Below are 22,233 nucleotides of genomic sequence, written 5' to 3'. Positions count from 1 at the left end.
AGAGCCTGCAAAGAGATCGAGCGCCGATCGTTTGAAATTAAAGGTTTTTTTAGAACATGCCCATAATTAATCACATGCATCATATATGTGGGAACGCGTACGTACCTTCTTGACCAAAGGGTCTTCATAGACGACGATGAAGAACTCCTTTATGATCAATGGCAGTGTTGACGGTGGTGGTGCCAATGATGATGATCCACTTCCCCTTCCCCTTCCCCTTCCGGTCCGCGTCCGAGACGTGGAAGCCATGGCAATGGATCAAGTGTATGTGAACGAAGAAGAGAGAGGCAGAACCTATTGACACAAGGGATGGCCGTGTGGGTGTTTATAAGGAGAGATGACCGTTGTAGGGGTTTACACAATAAAATAAGGAGGAGGTGAACGTTGGTGGGGGTTTACACAATAAATTAAGGAGGAGATGACTGTTGTGGGGGTTTACACAATAAATTAAGGAGGAGACGACCGTTGTGGGGGTATATATCTTAACAAAAAAGTAATGAGGACTATCTTGACGGAAATGGAACTTCATGATATAGTTTATCATTTTACCATGAAAAGTAATGCCTAAAATAAATGGTAATTCGTGATAGTTTATCATTTACCGTAATGGCTACAACAAATCGTTGATGGTTTATCATTTTTTGCGTGAAAAGTAATGGCTACAAGAAATGGGTGATGGTGTATCATTTTTTGCGTGAAAAGTAATGGCTACAACAAAATCGGTGATGGTTTATCGTTTTTTGCGTGAAAAGTAATGGCTACAAGAAATGGGTGATGGTGTATCATTTTTTGCGTGAAAAGTAATGGCTACAACAAAATCGGTGATGGTTTATCGTTTTTTGCGTGAAAAGTAATGGCTACAAGAAATGGGTGATGGTGTATCATTTTTTGCGTGAAAAGTAATGGCTACAACACAATCGGTGATGATTTATCATTTTTTCGTGAAAAGTAATGGGTACAAGAAATGGGTGATGGTGTATCATTTTTTGCGTGAAAAGTAATGGCTACAACAAAATCGGTGATGATTTATCTTTTTTGCGTGAAAAGTAATGGCTACAAGAAATGGGTGATGGTGTATCATTTTTTTGCGTGAAAAGTAATGGCTACAACAAATCGGTGATGGTTTATCATTTTTTGCGTGAAAAGTAATGCCTAAAAAGAGTTTATAATTTAGCTCGTGAAAAATAATGCAGAAAACCAAACTTTGCGTGAAGCTAACCGACGACAGAGAGAGAGAGGGTGGTGGCCCCGACCAGAGAGAGAGATAGGGGTTATCCTGCCCGTTAGATCATACGATCAACGGTCAGCGGGCACGATCCGCGTGACATGGGCTAGACCAATCATGGCAATGTTGGGCGTCTGTGAGAGTTTGTGAAGGGAGAGGGCAAAACTGAGTAGTATCAAGAAACCAAGGGCAAGTGAGTAGTAAACAGACTAAGGGATTCAAATATGAGATTTAAAAAATGAAAAATGCGTGTTTTGTACAATGAAACCCATCTTGGCCTACCTCAAACTATTTGCAATACAAATATACATGAGTGTGAAAATTATGGCCTCATTCAGACAAAGTATGTTTTGGGCAAAGCTGTTTTGGGTAGGGCTTATTGTGGAAAACCATGCACCTTCATAGCTACTAGGTGATTTGAGAAGTGGCAATTTGTGGTAAAACTTGATTTATCTATAATTTATCTATGATTTGAGAAGTGGCAACTTGTGGTAAAGACTCCATGAGTAAGTGCCACTCTTTTTCGGAATTTTTTGCACATTAAATAACTCATTTAACTAGTTAATCCCATTTGTTGACTCTCTGTTGACCAACCACTTGAGGGTAAAACTGAGTATATTGCACTAGCCAGTATTAGCACCCAAGGGGAAAACTGAGCACACAAAAAATGCTAGTATATGACTCGAGGGTATACCTGAGTATATCTAAATTTCCAGGGTTAGACCCGAGGACGCGTGTTGTGGTGCAGAAGTGGAAGACGTGCCATTGTTGACGCGTGTCGCGGTGCAGACGTGCAAATAGTGGACGCGTAGGACGCGGGTTGCATTTAGAACGCGTAAGCCCCTTCCTCTCCCTCTGCACACAGTCGTCTCATTCTCGCTCACGCACGAAACCACCCCTCTCACGTCCCATCAACTTCTCCAAATCGAAAAAACCCCAACCGCCCTACGCACGCTACCCTGCCGGCGATGGAGAAGAAGAATTCGCCGGCGGCCGTCGCCTCTGAGCCCGTCGCCTCCGCGCCCGTCGCCTCCGAGCCCGTCGCCGCCGAGCCCGTCGCCGCCGAGCGCGTCGCTGATACGTCTCGGACGTATCGATAATTTCTTATGTTCCATGCTGATATCTACATGTTTTATGCACACTTTATGTCATATTTATGCGTTTTCCGGAACTAACCTATTGACGAGATGCCGAAGAAGGCCGATTCTTTGTTCTGCCTTTGTTTTTGGTTTCAGAAATCCTAGTAAGGAAATATTCTCGGAATTGGACGAAATCAACGCCCAGCATCTTAGAGTCCCCGGAAGCATCCAGAACACCCGAGAGTCACCAGAGGGGGGCCACAGGGGCCCCAGATGATAGGCCGGCGCGGCCCAGGCCCTGGCCGCGCCGCCTTATAGTGTCGGCGCCCCTTCGACCTTCTGACGCCGCCTCTTCGCCTATTTAAGGGTCCTCGACCTAAAACCTCGAGACGAAAAAGCCACGGTACAAGAAACCATCCAGAGCCGCCGCCATCGCGAAGCCAAGATCTGGGGGACAGGAGTCTCTGTTCCGGCACGCCGCCGGGACGGGGAAGTGCCCCCGGAAGGCTTCTCCATCGACACCACCGCCATCTTCATCAACGCTGCTGTCTCCCGTGAGGAGGGAGTAGTTCTCCATCGAGGCTCGGGGCTGTACCGGTAGCTATGTGGTTAATCTCTCTCCTATGTACTTCAATACAATGATCTCATGACCTGCCTTACATGATTGAGATTCATATGAGTTTTGTATCACAATTCATCTATGTGCTACTCTAGTGATGTTATTAAAGTAGTTTATTCCTCCTCCATGATGTAATATTGGCAGTGTGTGCATCATGAAGTACTTGGTTTATGCTATGATTGTGATCTCTTGTAGATTATGAAGTTAACTATTACTATGATGGTATTGATGCGATCTATTCCTCCTTTCATAGTGTGAAGGTTACGGTGTGCATGCTATGTTAGTACTTGGTTTGGTTGTGTTGATCTATCTTGCACTCTAAGGTTATTTAAATATGAACATTGAATTGTGGAGCTTGTTAACTCCGGCATTGAGGGTTCGTGTAATCCTACGCAATGGTGTTCATCATCCAACAAGAGTGTAGAGTATGCATTTATCTATTCTGTTATGTGATCAAAGTTGAGAGTGTCCACTAGTGAAAGTATGATCCCTAGGCCTTGTTCCTAAATACTGCTATCGCTGCTTGTTTACTGTTTTACTGCGTTACTACTGCTGCGTTACTACTGCTTGTTTACTGTCCTGGGCAAAGCACTTTTCTGGTGCCGTTGCTACTTGCTACTGCTCATATTTATTCATACCACCTGTATTTCACTATCTCTTCGCCGAACTAGTGCACCTATTAGGTGTGTTGGGGACACAAGAGACTTCTTGCTTTGTGGTTGCAGGGTTGCATGAGAGGGATATCTTTGACCTCTTCCTCCCTGAGTTCGATAAACCTTGGGTGATCCACTTAAGGGAAAACTTGCTGCTGTTCTACAAACCTCTGCTCTTGGAGGCCCAACACTGTCTACAGGAAAAGGAGGGGGCGTAGACATCAGTCGCCGCCGAGGGCAGCGCATCCAAGCGCGGCGCCTCCGTGAACTGGGCCTCTCTCTCGGCTGATGGACCACTTCACAAGATCGGCGAATGCTTACTGGCGAACGAGGAGTACGCCGACACCTACTCTGCTATGAGGCAAGTCTGTAGAAATTGGCGCTCAGGTTTGCCTAAGCCCGACGTGCACCTGGATGGATGGATCATGCTAGACCACTACCTTCCACGCGTCGCTGAGTTCACCTTCCTCCAACTCGGCACATCACGCTACGTCACCATAGATCTATCGGAAGTTCATACAAGGTTCAAATTCCTCCATATCTACCTTTTTATTTTCAATCTTAAACATCTTAGTGCTGAATGTTATCTTCATCAATATATTTTAGATACTACTTCGTCGGCTTTTGCCGTGGCGTCATCGTGCTTGCCCGGAAGAACCCGCCGCACAAGATACGGCTTCTGAACCCACTCACAAAGAAATCGAACACTATGTTTGAGGCGCAAATGCCATCTGTTTTTCTGAATTCAGTCGCTGTTATCAAATCCCCGACTATGGTCTTCGTTGCCGCACATTACCCGCCGGAAATTGGTTGGGTCGATGAGAGCACTCCAACTAAGGATATAAATGAAGATTGGGGAGAAGGAAGATTTTCGATCAAGAACCATTGTCTGCGTTGCATTACCCCGTTCAATGGTGAACTGTATGCAGTAGCTGGGGACAATTTTGAGAACGGAAGAATAGTGTGCACCAATGTACAGTTGCAGCAGCGCGAGCAACCTTTGTCAAGATGGAGACACTAATTTCATTTCCAGAACTTGGACATCAGAAGTTCTACCTTGTGAAGTCGGATGGTGATCTGCTGCTTGTGTTGTTGGTCGGCGAGGCTTTGGCGGGCAAACCATTGGTGTACCGTGTGGACACTCAGAGCCGCTCTCTCCATCCGGTCAGTAACATTGGCAATAATGCCTTGTTCGTGAATTATATTCGGTGTATCTCCGTCGACACCAGAGTGTACCCGACACTTCGACCTGGCATCATCTACTACACGGATTTGGGTTATATCAGAGAGTACTCTCATGATACAAAGGCCTGGGATGAGTGGCCACTACGTGTGGATAGAATAGGACTCTACGGTATGAGAAATGAACACATGCCATACCGTTTGGAGGATGTATTGGCCTCACACTGCAGACGGAAGGAGTTCAATGAATATTTCCTTGGGGTAATGCACGAATGGAGAAAGGAAGAAATATATGAGGAGGAATGAAGAACAAATTCATTCATCCTGGGGTATCCTAATCTTCTTGTTGTCCATACATTGCGTGCGTCTTTTATATTTTTCAGCTTAGTTTGTCGTGAACATTAACATCGTTATTGGCTGCTTTTGGCTGATGTATGCAGTTTATGTATTATACTTAGTTTTCTGATTATGCTGTTGTGAATTTATCATATACTAGCTTCTAGATTTGCTACCATATTGGGCAAAAAATGAGGGCCAAAAGGCATAAATAACCCCAGAGATTTGCTACTAGATTTGCTGCCATATTGAAGAAAGACAGAAATAGAAGCTTCTCTAGATTTGATACTAATTTGGTGAAAAAGACAGAGAGAGAAAGAGGGGAAAAGGTGCTCGTAAAAATGCCAATTTGGGCCGAGAGAGACAAAACCCAGCTCCTGCTCACGTGCAACCAAACGCTTCTCGTCCTGTCCCACGCGGTCCCTTTCTACCAGCCCCACGCGACGCGGCCCCACACGATGCGGCCCCACACGACGCGGCCCCACAGACGACGCGGCGCAACACGTCAGCAAAGAACGTCCAAATAGACGGATTCCTTCCGTCTGAGCTCCTTCTGCGGGTTTCAGACATAGGCTTGGGGAAAACTGAGGAAAAACTAAGGGGCTGGGGAAAACTGAGTACAACTAACGACCCGAGGGCACGAAAATAGAAATCCCTTTTTCTTTTTGCTGGATCGAGACTTCTAGCGGAGCTGCTTTTCGCGATCTGGTTCACGCTTTTTTGGAAAGTGCTTCTTTGGCGCGATGAAAAAAATACTTCGATCGTAACACGCTGATGACGAAATCACATGAAGAGGATGGATCAGTCCGCGCTCCATTGTGCGAAAAATCCGGGCCAGCCGCCATACGTAGTTGATGAACTCGACAATTTTCTGTCCGGATGCGATCTGAACGTTGTTGATGCTGATGGATCCCGCCCGGATGACGAAATCCAGTCGCCGCGTTTCCCACAGACGGCGCCAATTGACGAGGGATCACCTCGCCAATGCCTACGTATTGTAGACTTGGGTTTCGGGAGAGAGCGACGATGAAGATTCCGGGAGCGAGATTTGGCACACGACGTACCCAGCTTCGGGTCCCCTCGGTGGAGGATCCCTACGTGCTGCTAGCAATCCAGTATATGATCATATGTCCGTTTACAGGGTGCCGCCATAGGCGGAGCTATGTTGTCTATCTGTTGGCCTCCCCTTCTTTCGGGTGCCCTGGCTAGCTTTATATATGCAACCAGCCTAGGGTTTTACAAGAGTCCTAGTCGACTACTTCTTCGGGTTGCCTTGTTGGGCCTTCTCCATATTGGGTCTTCTCCATATTGGGCCGAGCCAGGTATACCAATAATGGGTACCCGAAGGGGTATAGCCATGTCAATGGGGAACTACTCACAAACCATTAGAGTCGAAGTGGAGGCGGTGGAGTCGATGGAGATGGCTCCGGGGGTCAATCCCCGTCCCGGCAGGGTGCCGGAACAGGAACTTCTGACCCCCGAAATTTGTCTTCGATGGTGGCAGAGCAATGGAACTTTTCGTGGATGGAGGCTGATTGCCTCAAGGTTTTCACGAGTAAGGCAATATATAGGCGGAAGGGCGAGGTCGGTGGGCGCCCGAGGGGCCCACACCTTAGCCAGGCGCGGCCATAGGTGGGCCCGTGCCATGGCATGGTGTGGCCACCTCGGTGCCCCCTCCGTCTCTGCTTTGGACTCCGTCTTCGTGTCGGAAAAATAAGAGGTTTGGCTTTTGTTTCGTCCAATTCCGAGAATATTTTCTGTACAACTTTTCTGAAATACAAAAACAACAGAAAACATGAACTGGCACTGTGGCATCTTGTTAATAGGTTAGTTCCAGAAAATACATAAAAATGCCACGAAGTGTAAACAAAACATACAGAAATTGGTGCAAAACAAGCATGGAGCATAAAAAATTATAGATATGTTTGCAACGTATCAGCATCCCCAAGCTTAACTCATGCTCGTCCTCGAGTAGGTAGGTGATAACAAAAATAATTTTTGAGGTGACATGCAGCCAGCACAATCTTGATCAATTTATTCTAAAAGCATTGTGACCTCAGATCAAAGTACTCTAAACATAGGCATGATAGATATAATTCTAACAATAGAACTTATCAACTATGTTACAATATGTGAAGTAACTCAAACAAAAGATCTTGAATAATAGTGCACTAAAAGCAACTGTTTGTTTTTTTAGCATAGAGGAAACATAGAAAAGTGGTATTTAGCTTGTCCTTCATGGAATAACAAAACTTAAATGCATATGACATTTTTAAAGTTCAAAAGGTGACTAGATACAAATAGTTTGAGAACAAGCAATAACATAATTATGAATCAATCAATAATAAATTTTGGGACTATGCACATTATACTCAGAATGACAACTATGCTCTGTTAATTGGTGCATAAAGTTAGAAGATGAAGACTCAACATAAAAGTAAAAGAAAAGCCCTGCGCAGAGGTAAGCAACGATTACTCATGTGTGATGTCTATGCACGCTTCTATTCTTGTAAATAATGTTGGGCCTCCAAGTGCAGAGATTTGTAGAACAACATCAAGTTTTCCTTAAGTGGATCTTCCAAGGTTTATCGAACTCAGGGAGGTAGAGGTCAACGATATCCCTCTCAAGCAACTCTGCAATTACGACAAAAGAAGTCTCTTGTGTCCCCAACACACCCAATACACTTGTTAGGTGTATAGGTGCACTAGTTCGGCGAAGAGATAGTGAAATACAAGTAATATGGATGATTGTAAGTAGTAATTGCAATCTGAAATAAAAATGGCAGCAAGAAAACATGTAGCAGAACTGATTGTAAACGGTGTTTCAATACTTGGAAACAATGCCTAGGGATCATACTTTCACTAGTGGACTGATGGTGCTCCGGTGATGGAAGTGGCGGAAGTGGTTGGGAAATCCCAAGAGGAAGGTGTGGTGAGCATAGCATCAAGTTTTCCCTCAGTACGAAACCAAGGTTTAATCGACCAGTAGGAGAAAGGCGTGACTTCTGAAGATGTTGTTGGATGACTAGTGGTAGGGCGCACTACCAGCATCAGCAACAACATGGAACCTGCACACAACACAACCAACGTATTTTGCTCCAACTTACAGTGAGGTTGTTAATCTCACCGGTTTGCTGAACACAAAGGATTAGACGTATCGAGTGGAAAAAGATATTTGCAGAAAGTAAATAGAACAGGATTGCAGTTGAATTTATCAGTAAAGAAAATAGGACCGAGGTCCACAATTCATTAGAGGCGTCTCTCCATAAAGAAATAGCATGTTGGGTGAACAAATTACAGTTGGGCAATTGACAGAATATCGATCAATACATGACAAGATGATTACTATGAGATTTGATATGAGTATTACAACATAATACATAGACCGTAATCCAACCGCGTCTATGACTAATAATCCACTTTCAGGTTAGCGTCCGCACCCCTTTCAGTATAAAGTTGCAAGCTATAGACTATCGCATTAAGCAATGTGTGTAAAGTAAACAATAGAATTACCCTCGGTCATTGTTGTTTTCTCCCTAGTAGCAACAAAACACCTACAGTCTTAGAAGTTATAAAGTCACTATCCCAGAAAACTAGAGGCATGAACCTACTATCGAGCATAAATACCCCCTCTTGGAGTCCCAAGTGTCCACTTGGCCAGAGTTTCTACTAGCAACGGAGAGCATGCAAGATCACAAATAACATATGACATGAATATATAATCAATCTCAATATAGTATACAATATTCATCGGATCCCAGCAAACCAAACATATAAGATTACATAAAGATGATCTTGATCATATAGGGCAGCTCACAAGATCGATACATGAAGCACAAAGTGGAGAAGACAACCATCTAGCTACTTCTATGGACCCATAGTCCAGGGATGAACTACTCATGCATCACTCCGGAGGCGAACATGGCGATGTAGATGCCTGCCGCAATGATTTCCCCCTCCGAATGGGTGCCGGGAAGAGCTTCAGAACCCCCGAGATGGGTTCTGCGATGGGGGCTGCGACGGAACTTCTCGTGGATGGAGGCTCGGGTATCCAGGGTTTTCCCGAGAAGATGTATAAATAGGCGGAGGATTTAGGTCCGTGGGGCGCCTGGTGGGCCCAGACCACCCCTAGGCGCGGGCGAGGTCCAGGCCGCGCCTAGGGTAGGTCTGGCCGCCCTACTGCGCCTCTTCGAGCCCCCTCTGGATTTCGTCTTTGTTTCGGTAAAATATTGACTTCGGCTTTTGTTTCGTCCAATTCCGAGAATATTTCCTGTACAACTTTTCTGAAATACAAAAACAACAGAAAAAAGGGAACTGTCACTGTGACATCATGTTAATAGGTTAGTGCCAAAAATCATGTAAAAGTGTGACGAAGTGTAAACAAAACATATATAAATTGGTTTAAAACAAGCATGGGGCATCAAAAATTATAGATATGTTTGAGACATATCAGCATCCCCAAGCTTAACTTCTGCTCGTCCTCGAGTAGGTAAGTGATAACAAAAATAATTTTTGAGGTGACATGAAGCCAACACAATCTTGATCAAGCATGTAAAGCATTGTGAGCTGGCATCTAAATACTCTAACATAGGCATGATAGTATAATTCAATATAACTTAGCAACTATGCTATAACATGAAGAGTAACTCAAACAAGAGATCATGAATAATAGTGCATTGAAAGTAAACATAATAAAATGGTACTCAACATGTCCTTATTGAATAGAAAAACATAGATGCAAGGACACCTTCAAAGTTCAGAGGGTGACTAGATAAAAGTAATTTGAGAGCAAGCAATAGCACAATCATGAATCAATCACTAATAATTTTGGAACTATGCACTCTTAATTGGTGCATAAGGTAGAAGGTGAAGACTCAACATAATAGTAAAAGAGAGACTCTTTACAGAGAAAGCAAGATACACAAGTTTTATAAACCTTCCAAAAAGTATGGTACTTATTAGCTTTGAGCTCTCATTGCCCCTATCATAAGCATCTTGAATGGTTAAAGCTAATGTGAGTCAAAAATGAGCTATATGCTTGCAAATAACAAGTTGAAAATCTCATGCCCCTTGAATGCGAGTACCTAAACCTCATGCTACTCAATTTAGGTCCCAAATAAGTTCTTGTCATTGTAAGTATACATGTATCACTGAGAGCCGCCAACGGGGTACCTCTTGCCCGATGATATGGAGGTACTCTTGTGGAGCAATCTCATGCCAAAATGACAAGACAAACAGACAGTGAGCACCTCAACAATTTTTTATTTACTATTGGTATATCTTTTTATTGCAAATTCTTCATAGAATGCTCACTATGGCTTAGATGTAAATTTCCATCATGAATGTTGCATGGCTTAGATTAGCGGTCCAGGCGTTTTCCTAACTCATATACAAACTCCATGGACTTATAAGATTCCATTTTTTTCGCACCGCTAGGCATCCATAAACAAAAGATCATGAGATCAACTGAATATAAGTGCAATGTCGAAAGTGTTCCCCATGAAAACACGGTTCTACTAACTCCCAACTTGCAATTTGCAAACATATAAACTTCATAAGATAGGCATAATGATCAAATTTATTAAGTACAAGAAAGTAAATGTGCCATCAAGTTCGGGAGAGCTTTGCTGACTAATTTTCTCATGCAAAAATTTAATTTGGAAGATAAAAACATGTTGAATTACTTGGAATAGCAATAATGCTACTAGATAGATATGGTGGACACAATTAGCAAACTTTGTTTCTTGGTGGTTGGATGCATGAGTAGAGATCATACTCAGCGCAGGCGAATGCTAGCAAAATACTCGGAGCGACCAACTAAGAGAGCAATAATGGCCATAATCATGCATAGCGACAAAATATTATCAATCAAAGCATAAAGTGATATCACAAGTAAAAAAGTAAATGATCATAGAGGCTTTAGTTGACTAGTTATATTCATAACATGGTGTAAGCATGCGCCAAGTCAACCCAATAAAGCATTAAAGGAGAATACCACAATATTATGCTTTTATGATAGAAACAACACATGATTATTTCAATAACACATTATGCACTCTCAGCCATTTGAAACAAGTCATGCTACAACAATAAATACTAAGCATATGAAAAAATAAGATCCAACATGACATGCCAAAGTCTATGCCACAATCTAGACAAGCTTCCTTTTGCATCACTATAGTCATGAAATATTTTACTCGTATCCAATACCAATCAACTTATTTGAAATAACTCTCAGAGATAAAATTCATTATGGACCAGAGAGATAATCATACATAAATAAATAATACTATCTACACCTAAACAAAATTCAAGTGAAAGAACAAGAGCTAAACACAGTACCAGAAAACTAGAACACTCGCAGAACAATAACAACGGAAACTAGAGCGTTCTATGCAATTAAAAAGGAGCCGGTTTTACTCCAAAACAAATGTGTTGGGATCTAACATATGCTACAGCAAAAAAAACAAAACAAAAATAAAGACGCCCCAAGAACAACACAAAGCGTATGAAACAATAAAAATATAGCGCATAGAGAGATGACATGTTGCTTTGTTGATGAAGAGGAGGTGCCTTGGGCATCCCCAAGCTTTGACGCTTGTACCTCTTGAATATTTCTTAGATGCAGGGGCATCTCCAAGCTTGATATTTTGTCCATTATTCATCTCATCACATCATTTTTCTTTCCCTACACTTGAAAACTTTCTTCATACAAAAACTTCACATAATTTTTCATTAACACCATTAGTACAATCAAAATAAACAAATCCACTTAGGTTCAGTAATAACATATATCGAACGTCCATGAAAGCATAATCTACTGTAGAAATCTTTCAAAAATCTCTTTGACCAAAAGAACTCAGAAAGAAAGAGATTTAAGAGACAAATGTAAATAGTACAGAAATCTGTCAAAACAAAAGAGCCGGTAAAGATCGATTTGTTTGAAAATCCTCTGCTTCTTATCACGGAAAGTTGTAAACTAACTAAAGTTAGATAATAACTTGGGGCATGTGCATAAAAAATGACAACTCAAAATTCTTCTCTGGCTATTTTTACGAATTTTTATGGTAACAACACAAAATCTGTTTTCAGGACAGCAACTTTTTCAAATATTACTTTGTTCCTATTAGAGGCTAGTCTTGGCACAAAAACGAAATAAAAATGATAAGGAGAGGTAATTACAGTAGTAATAAATTCCAAGACTAGAAAAAAGATAAATTACAATAAATAAACATGGGTTGTGTTCCATAAGTGCTTTTCTTTAACGCCTTTCAACTAGGCGCAGTAAAAATGCGAGCATCAAGTATTATCAAGTGAAGAAACATCAACATCATAATTTTTTCTAATAATAGATTCATAAGATGATTTTCCATACCTTTCTTGAGTGGGAATTGATATTTAATAATTCCATCTCTCATATCAATATCAACCAACTGTTCTAAGAAACGGTCTTCCCAAAATAATTGGACAAGAAGCATTGCATTCAATATTCAACACAACAAAATCAACGGGGACCAGGTTATTGTTAACAATAATAAGAATATTATCAACTTTCCCCAAAGGTTCTTTACAGAAATATCAACAAGATGAACATCCAAATAATATTTTTCCAACGGTGGCAATCCAAGCATATCATAGATTTTTCTAGACATAACAGAAATACTTGCACCAAGATCACATAAATCATTGCAATCAAAACCATATATTTTCATCATAATGATGGGCTCCCAGCCATCTTCTAACTTTTTAGGAATAGAGGTTTCACGTTTTAATTTTTCTCTCTCATTTGCATAAGAGCATTTGTAATGTGCTTTGTAAAAGCCATATTTATAGCACTAGAATTAGGACCTCTAGCAAGGTTTTGTAAGAACTTAATTACTTCAGAGATATTGCAATCATCAAAATCAAAATCATTATTATAAAAAGTGAAAGGACTCTTGTCTCCTGTACTCCGATTTTTTTAGCACACTTATCAAGAGCAGTTTCAGTTGTTCTAGGCAATCTTGTAGAAGGAGCAGGGACTTTTCCTACACCATTTACTTTATTATTAATAGTAGGAGAGTGGATAGCATTTGAAACTTCATTACTACTGGTGGTGGTGATGGTACAAACTTCAGTAAAATTATTATTTCTAGCAATTTCAACTTCTCTTTTCCACCTAGCATGCAATTTCGCCAACATTCTAACATTTTCATCAATTATAACTTGAATGGCATTCAAAGTTTTACTTTCTTTAACATCATTAGGAAACTCTTTTAATTTAAGAAAATCAACATCATGAGGAAGACTATCAACTTTAGAAGCAATAATATCAATTTTGCCAAGCTTTTCCTCAACAGTTTTATTGAAAACAGTTTGTTTACTAATGAATTCATTTAGCATGACTTGAAGATCAGAGGGTGCAATTTTTTTATTTCTGTAGGAATTACCATAAGAGTTGCCATAAGAATTACCATTATTAGAAGGATATGGCCTATAATTGTTGCTACCAAAATTATTTCTATAAGCATTGTTGTTGAAATTGTTGTTTTTAATGAAATTGACATCAACATGCTCTTCTTGAGCAACCAAATAAGCTAACGGGATATTATTTGGATCAACATAAGCTTTACCATTAACAAGCAGAGACATAATAGTATCAATTTTATCACACAAAGAGGAGGATTCTTCGACATAATTTACCTTACCTTGTGGAGCTCTCTTGGTGTGCCATTCAGAATAATTTATCATCATATCCTCAAGTAATTTTGTTGCAGCCCCCAAAGTAATGAACATAAAGGTACCTCCAGCAGCTGAATCCAAGAGATTTCTTGAAGAAACATTTAGTCCTGCATAAAAAGTTTTGATGATCGTCCAAGTAGTCAGTCCATGAGTGAGACAATTCTTTACCAAAGATTTCATTCTTTTCCAAGCTTGAGCAACATGTTCATTATAAAATTGTCTAAATTTCATTATGTCACTTCTCAAAGATATAATCTTAGTAGGAGGATAATATTTTCCAATAAAAACATCTTTGCATTTAACCCAAGAATCAATACTATTTCTAGGCAAAGATAGCAACCAATCTTTAGCTCTCCCTCTTAAAGGGAAAGGAAACAATTTCAGTTTAATAATGTCACCATCTATATCCTTATATTTTTGCATCTCACAAAGTTCAACAAAATTATTAAGGTGAGAAGTGGCATCTTCATTACCAATACCAGAAAATTGCTCTTTCATAACAAGATTTAATAAAGCAGGTTTAATTTCATAGAAAAGTTGCTTCGGGAGCAGGTGGAGCAATAGGTGTACAAATAAAATCATTATTGTTGGTGCTAGTAAAGTCACACAACTTAGTATTTTCAGCGGAACCCATTTTAGCAAAATTAAAACTAGGCAACAGAAATAACAGCTATAATAGAAACCAATTTTTTGTGTTTTTGATATAAAGACAACTATAAAATTAAAATATTTTTTTTGTGTTTTGATATAATAAAGTAAACAAAACAAAAATAAAGTAAACTAAACAAACTATAACAAAGTAAAAAGATTGCAGATGAGAGATTCCCCTTGCAGAAATCCTTTTTCTCCCCGGCAACGGCGCTAGAAAAAGTCTTGATGGTGCTCCGGTGATGGAAGTGGCGGAAGCGGTTGGGAAAACCCAAGAGGAAGGTGTGATGAGCACATCAGCAAGTTTTCCCTCAGTACGAAACCAAGGTTTAATCGAAAAGTAGGAGAAAGGCGTGACTTCTGAAGGTGTTGCTGGCTAACTAGTGGCAGGACGCACTACCGGCGTCAGCAACAACGTGGAACCTACACAGAACACAACCAAAGTACTTTGCCCCAACTTACAGTGAGGTTGTCAATCTCACCGGTTTGTTGAACACAAAGGATTAGACGTATCGAGTGGAAAGAGATGTTTGCAGAAAGTAAACAGAACAGGATTGCAGTTGAATTTATCAGTAAAGAAAATAGGACCGGAGTCCACAGTTCGCTAGAGGTGTCTCTCCATAAAGAAATAGCATGTTGGGTGAACAAATTACAGCTGGGCAATTGACAGAATATCGATCAACAAGATGGTTACTATGAGATTTGATATGGGCATTACAACATAATACATAGACCGTAATCCAACTACGTCTATGACTAATCACCTTCAGGTTAGCGTCCGGACCCCTTTGAGTATAAAGTTGCAAGCAACAGACTATTTCATTAAGCAATATGTGAAAACTAAACAATAGAATTACCCTCGGATAAAATATTGTTGTTCTCTCCCTAGTAGCAACAACACATCTACAATCTTAGAAGTTATAAAGTCACTCACCCAGAAAACTAGAGGCATGAACCTACTATTGAGCATAAATACCCCCTCTTTGAGTCACAATTGTCCACTTGACCAGAGTTTCTACTAGCAACGGAGAGCATGCAAGATCACAAATAACATATGACATGGATATATAATCAATCTCAACATAGTATACAATATTCATCGGATCCCAGCAAATCAAACATGTAGGATTACATAAATATGATACTGATCATGTAGGGCAGCTCACAAGATCGATACATGAAGCAAAAAGTGGAGAAGACAACCATCTAGCTACTGATATGGACCCATAGTCCAGGGATGAACTACTCACGCATCACTTCGGAGGCAAGCATGACGATGTAGATGCCTTCGGCGATGATTTCCCCTCCGGCAGGGTGCCAAGAAGAGCTTCAGAAGCCCCCAAGATGGGTTCTGCGATGGCGGCCGCGATGGAACTTTTCATGGATGGAGGCTCGGGTATCTAGGGTTTTCCCGAGAAGATGTATAAATAGGCGGAGGATTTAGGTCGATGGGGCGCCTGGTGGGCCCAGACTACCCCTAGGCGCGGGCCAGGTCCAGGCCACGCCTATGGTAGGTCGGGCCGCCCTGCTGCGCCTCTTCGACCGCCCTCTAGACTTCATCTTTGTTTCGGTAAAATATTAACTTCGGCTTTTGTTTCGTCCGATTCCGAGATTATTTCCTGCACAACTTTTCTGAAATACAAAAAAGCAGAAAACAGGGAACTGGCACTGTGGCATCTTGTTAATAGGTTAGTGCCGGAAATCATGTAAAAGTGCAACGAAGTGTAAACAAAATATATATAAATTGGTGTAAAACAAGCATGGAGCATAAGAAATTATAGATACGTTTGAGACGTATCATGGACACTCTCAACAATGATACCATAATTGAATACATAGATATTATCACTTTAGTAAACTACTTTAAACCACTCTTCGGTTTGATAATAGACACAAATTCACTACGTAGGGCTGCAAAATCATTCCTTAAATTTCGCATTCCCCACGCTGTCACTTTGAGCATACAAAGATGGTACTAACTAGACACCACTATTTATAAGTATTTTTGTAAATTAAGCATAAGAAACAAACATGATGTGCACACTGTCACCTTCACACTGTTGGACAAGGTGTCCTCGAAGATCACATAATAAAACCACTTGAGTAACACAATAGTTGAAAAATAACATCTACTTATTCAACTAGATACAAAGCTCATGATCACATAAAGATATACATGGAGGGAAAGATAGACCACATAGCTACCAGTAAAGCCCTCAACCTCAGGGGAAGAACTACTCACTCCTCATCATGGGACAGGGGGCCCCACACCACCCCCAGGCGCGGGCTAGGCCACGCCTAGGAATGGTCTGGCCACCCTGTGGCCCCCCATTCGTCTCTCCTACGGACTTTGTCTTCATTACGGGAAAATAAGATCTTCGGCTTTTGTTTCGTCCAATTTCGAGAATATTTTCTGTACAACTTTTCTAAAATACAAAACAACAGAAAACAGGGAACTAGCACTGTGGCATCTTGTCAATAGGTTAGTGCCGGAAAATATATAAAAGTGCAACAAAGCATGAACAAAAGATATATAAATTGGTGTAAAACAAGCATGGAGCATCAAAAATTATAGATACGTTTGAGACGTATCAAACATCCCCAAGCTTAACTCATGCTCGTCTTCAAGTAGGTAAGTGATAACAAAATAGTTTTGAGATGACATGCAGCCAACACAATCTTGATCAAGTTATTGTAAAAGCATTGTGATCTGAGATCAAAGTACTCTAAACATAGGCATGATAGATATAATTCTAACAATAGAACTTAGCAACTCTATTATAACATGAAAAGTAACTCAAACAAAGGATCACGGATAATTGTGCATTGCAAGCAACTGTTTGTTTATGAGCATAGAGAAAACATAGTAAAGTGCTACTCAACATTTCCTTTATGAAGTAGCAAAACATAAATGCTAGGACACCTTTAAAGTTCAGAGGGTGACTAGATACAAGTAATTTAAGAACAAGCAATAGCATAATCATGAATCAATCAATAATAATTTTGGGACATTGAACTAAGAATGACAACTATGCTCTCTTAATTGGTGCATAAAGAATAAGGTGAAGACTCAACATAAAAGTAAAAGAAAGACTCTTTGCAGAGTAAGCAAGATTAACAAGTTATATAAACCTTCCAAAAAGTATGGTACTCATTAGCTTTGAGCTCTCATTTCCCCTATCATAAGCACCCTGAATGGTTTAAGTTAATGTGATGGCAAATATGAGCTATATGCTTGACAAATCACAAGTTGAAAATCTCATGCCCCTTGAATACGAGTACCTAAATCTCACGCTACTCAACTTAGTCCCAAATAAGTTCTTGTTATTGTAAGTATAGATGTATCATCGAGAACCGCCAACGGGGTACCTCCTGCCCCATGATATAGGAGCATTCCCATACCAAAATGACAAGACAAACAGATAATGAGCATCTCAGCAATCCTTTTATTTACTATGGGCATAATTTTTATTGATGCGTCATAGAATGATCACTATGGTTTGCTGTAAATTTCCACCATGAATGATGCATGGCTTATATTAGCGGCCCATACATTTCTCTAACACATATACAAACTCCATGGACTTACAAGTTTCCATTTTATTTCGCACCGCTAGGCATCCATAAACAAAAGAACATGACATCAACTAAATATGAATAAGTGCAATATTAAAAGCGTTCCCCATGAAAGCATGGTTATGCTAACTCCCAACCTGCAATTTGCAAACATACAAACTTCATAATATAGTCACAATGATCAAATTTATTAAGTGCAAGAAAGTAAATGTGCCATCAAGTTCGTGAGAGCTTTACTGACTAATTTTCTCATGCCCAATTTAATTTGGAAGATAAATAAAAACATGATGGGCATACTTGGAATAGCAATAATGCTACTAGGTGGATATGGTGGACACAATTGGCAAAGTTTAGTTTATGGTGGTTGGATGCACGAGTAGATTTCATACTCAGTACCGGCGAAAGCTAGCAAAAGACTGGGAGCGACCAACTAAGAGAGCAATAATGGCCATAATCATGCATAGTGACAGAACATTATCAATCAAAGCATAAAGTTATATTACAAGTCAAAAACTAAATGATCATAGAGGATTTAGTTGACTGGTTATAATCATAACATGGTATAAGCATGCGCCAAGTCAACCCAATAAAGCATCAAAGGAGAATACCACAACATTATGCTTTTATGATGGAAACAACACATGATTCTTTCAATGACACATTATGCACTCTCAGCCATTTGAGACAAGTCATGCTACAACAATAAATACAAAGCATAGGACCAGAATAACATCCAACATGGCGTGCCAAAGTCTATGCCACATTCTAGACAAGCTTCCTTTTGCATCACTATAGTCATGAAATATTTTACTCGTCTCCAACACCAATACTCTTATTTTGAAATAACTTCCAGAGATGAAAATCAGTATGGACCAGAGATCTAATCATACATAAATAAGTAATACTAACGAGCTCTGAACATAATTCGAGTGAAAGAACAAGAGCTAAACGCAATACTAGAAAATTAGAACACTCGCAGAACAATAAGAGCGAAAACTAGAGCGTTCTATGCAATTAAAACGAGCGCGTCTTTCTCCAAAACAAATATACCGGGATCCAACCATATGCTACAACAAACAAAACAAAACAAAAATAAAGACGCTCCAAGAATAACACATAGCGTATGTAGCAATAAAAATATAGCGCACAGAAAGATGACCTGTTGCTTTGTAGATGAAGAGGGGATGCCTTGGACATCCCCAAACTTTGACGCCTGTACCTCTTGGATATTTTTTTCGGGGTACAGGGCATACCCAAGCTTAAGCTTTTGTCCATTTTTCATCTCATCACATCATTATTCTCTCCCAATATTTGAAAACTTTCTTCATACCCAAGCTTGAGCTTTTGTCCATTTTTCATCTCATCACAATTCTTAATAGCAGCATTAGTACAATCAAAATAATAAATTCACTTGGATTCAGTTATAATATATATCAAACACCTATCAAAGCATTAGCTACTGTATCAACTCAAAAATATCTTTGATCAAAAGAACTAAAAAAGAAAGAGATTAAGAGGCAAATGCAAATAGTGGCAGAAATCTGTCAAACCAGAACATCACGTAAGATCGATTTGTTAGAAAATCTTATGTTTCTAATCTAGAAAAGTGGTCAACTAAGGAAAGTTATATAGTAACCTGGGGCATATGTACAAAAATTGGCAGCTCAAAATTCCGCTCTGGATATTTATAAGAATTTTTATGGTGACAGCACAGAATCTGTTTTCAGGACAGCAACTTCCCTAAATTTTACTTTCTTCCTATTAGAGGCTATTCTGGCACAAAAACAAAGTAAAAATGATAATAAGATGTTATTAAAGAGATAATAACTTCCAAGACTCAACATTTTTTTTTACAGAAATAAAACAATGGGTTGTCTCCCATAAACGCTTTTCTTTAATGCATTTCAGCTAGGCGCAGTAGTTTGAGAAGATGCTCACATAAGAAATACGAATTGAAGTAAAAGAGAGCATAAAGAAGCAAATATAAAACAAATTTAAGTCTAACCCACTTCCTGTACATAGAAATCTTGTACACAAATAAATTCACAAAGAACAAAGTGGCAAGCATGAAGATAAAACAAGAGTAACTTCAAAATTTTCAGCATATAGAGAGGTGTTTTAGTACCACGAAAACTTCTACAACCATATTTTCCTCTCTCATAATAACTTTCAGAAGCATCATGAATAAACTCAACAATATAACGTAAAACATTCTTATCATGAGCCACATGCATAAAATAATTATTACTCCCACATAAGCATAGTCATTCTTATTAATTGTAGTGGGAGCAAATTTTAAAAAATAGCTATCATTATTATTCTCATCACCATAATCATATACTGTAATGATAATTAATTTTATTCTCAATAGTAGGTGGACTGAAAATAACATAATCATCATATATTGGAGGCATAGTATCATCATAGCAAATTTCCTCCTCAAAAGATCATTTTCATAAAAACTAGCTTCCCCAAACTTAGACTTTTCCATAGCATTAACAATAATAGGGTTCAAAGAATTCATACTATTAACATTGCTACCAACATGCAAGTAAAGTTCCATAGGTTTTTTAATTTTATCTTCAAACACCTCAAGTCCTAACTCAATATAAATACTATAAAGCTCTCTAATTTTGTTGTTGTTTTCCATTAAGCCTAACTAGTAAAAATAAAAACAAGAAACAAAACGATATAATTGCAGAATCTAAAGGAAATAACTTTGAGCACTCACTAGCAACTAAAAAACTTAATAGCCAGAGGATGTGAGTACCTTTTACCTTACCTCCCCGACAACGGTGCCATAAAAGAGCTTGATGTCTACGCACGCTTCTATTCTTGTAGACAATGTTGGGCCTCAAGTGCAGATGTTTGTAGAAAAGCTACAAGTTTTCCTTAAGTGGATCACCCAAGGTTTATCGAACACAGGGAGGTAGAAGTCAAAGATATCCCTCTCACGCAACCCTGCAATTACAATACAAGAAGTCTCTTGTGTCCCCAACACACCCAATACACTTGTCAGGTGTATAGGTGCACTAGTTCGGCAAAGAGATAGTGAAATACAAGTAATATGGATGATTGTAAGTATTAATTGCAATCTGAAATAAAAATGGTAGCAAGCAAACATGTAGCATAACTAGTTGTAACGGTGTTTCAATACTTGAAAACAAGGTCTAGGGATCATACTTTCACTATTGGACACTCTCAACAATGATACCATAATTGAATACATAGATATTATCACTTCACTACGCTACTCTGAACCACTCTCCGATTTGATAATAAACACAAATTTACTGCGTGGGGCTGCATACGCATTCCTTAAAGTTCGCATTCCCAGTCTATGGACACCCCACGCTATCACTTTGAGCATTCGAAGATTGTACTAACTAGACACCACAATTCATAAGTATTTCTATAAATGAAGCATAATAAACAAACACGGTGTGCACACTGTCACCTTCACACCGTTGGACAAGGTGTCCTCGAAGATCACATAATAAAACCACTTGAGTAGCAAAGTAGTTTAAGAATAACATCTACTTATTCAACTAGATTACAAAGCTCATCATCACATAAAGATCATATATACATGGAGAGAAAGATAGACCACATAGCTACCGGTAAAGCCCTCAGCCTCGAGGGAAGAACTACTCACTTCTCATGTAGCAGAACTGGTTGTAAACGGTGTTCAATGCTTGAAAACAAGGCCTAGGGATCATACTTTTACTAGTGGACACTCTCAACAATGATACCATAATTGAATACATAGATATTATCACTTCACTATGATACTCTGAACCGCTCTCCGGTTTGATAATAAACACAAATTCACTACGTAGGGATGCATAAGCATTCCTTAAAGTTCGCATTCCCAATCTATCGACGCCCCACACTATCACCTTGAGCATACAAAGATGGTACTAACTAGACACCACAATTCATAATTATTTCTGTAAATTAAGCTTAAGAAACAAGCACTGTGTGCACACTTTCACCTTCACACCGTTAGACAAGGTGTCCCCGGAGATCACATGATAAAACTATTTGAGTAGCCCAATAGTTGAAGAATAACATCTAATTATTGAACTAGATTACAAAGCTCATGATCACATAAAGATCATACATGGAGAGATAGGTAGACCACATAGCTACCGGTAAAGCCCTCGGCCTCGGGGGGAGAACTACTCACTCCTC

Source organism: Lolium perenne, chromosome 4 (assembly GCF_019359855.2).
Source record: "Lolium perenne isolate Kyuss_39 chromosome 4, Kyuss_2.0, whole genome shotgun sequence".
In the NCBI taxonomy this organism is placed as follows: domain Eukaryota; kingdom Viridiplantae; phylum Streptophyta; class Magnoliopsida; order Poales; family Poaceae; genus Lolium; species Lolium perenne.
The sequence above is the reverse complement of the archived record's forward strand: the minus strand, read 5'-3'. Positions refer to the sequence as shown.